The sequence below is a fragment of the Lithobates pipiens genome, unplaced genomic scaffold, assembly GCF_037356315.1.
Source record: "Lithobates pipiens isolate NorthernLeopardFrog02 unplaced genomic scaffold, aLitPip1_a1.2 Scaffold_22, whole genome shotgun sequence".
In the NCBI taxonomy this organism is placed as follows: Eukaryota; Metazoa; Chordata; class Amphibia; order Anura; family Ranidae; genus Lithobates; species Lithobates pipiens.
Genome location: NW_027507784.1, coordinates 120,702,429 through 120,703,354, shown reverse-complemented (window position 1 = coordinate 120,703,354; position 926 = coordinate 120,702,429). Strand labels below are relative to the sequence as shown.

At 40.7% G+C, this 926-nt stretch overlaps 1 long non-coding RNA gene across 1 annotated transcript in view; it reads left to right on the top strand.

The window, feature by feature from the left end:
- Positions 1 to 56, top strand: part of LOC143925439 (uncharacterized) — a 15,854-nt gene extending 15,798 nt beyond the window's left edge. The window contains exon 4 of the long non-coding RNA XR_013261979.1: positions 1 to 56. This exon is cut by the window's left edge and continues 78 nt beyond it. This is a non-coding gene — a long non-coding RNA (uncharacterized LOC143925439).
- Positions 57 to 926: the final 870 nt, after the last annotated feature.

Sequence of the window (926 nt, the reverse complement as noted above, 5' to 3'; positions counted from 1 at the left end):
ACATCAATCCTATGTCTGTTTCCTTGGTCCTTTTTTGGGCATAGAAAATAAAAGCTCTTTAGACCAAACTTGTGTTGTTTTTTGTTTTAAAATAAATACCCACCTATATTTTGTCAAATATTTTGTTCTAGAAAAAATACTCACAGGTGTCGAGTATTTTTTTTGTTTGTGCCTGCTGCCACTTCTATGGGATGGTCTGCCTGCATGCAGCACCAAGATGGATTCACATGCAGCACACAGTAGCTTAGATCAGAGAATGGGTCTGATCACCCATCTAAATGAGGTCTAATACGCTAAAGCATTTGTAAGGTCTATCATTTTTTATTTTTATTTTTTTTAAAAGAAGTATGGGAAACTTTTTTTTTGAAGAATCATTCGTTCTGATGCTGCATCTGTCCCCCGCCAGCTCTAAGACTGAGAACAGAGCGATTAAACACAGCCGATCGCTCGCCACTGAGCCAGGTCCAGGCATGTGGGCAGATCCCAACCATGTGGTCGCAAATCTTTTCCCGAGCCTGGACCAGCTCTGTGACATCAGCAGACAGTGGCCTTCAGCTGAAAACGGGTCACAGGAGTGCAAAACTAGCTCCACTCCAATGCTCCACAGAAGTACAGCTAAACATAAACAAGCTTTGGCTGTATTTCTCCTTTAAATAATAAACATATTATACTTGCAGCCCAAACCCTTTGTGGTGATTTTGTTATTTCATACCCCTTGGTGTGTTTACAGACCCTAGTTCTTTTTATATGTCAAACTCAACATGCCCCTCTTTGGAATAACGTCAGACCAGGCTCATAGTTCAAAAACATTTACAAACAAACTTCAACAAAACAGTTTAACTTGTTTTGCCAACTAACCCTAACAGTGGCTGTCCCAGCATACCTGCATAGGAAGAGTCCATAAATGGTAAGTCCAGAATGGCAGT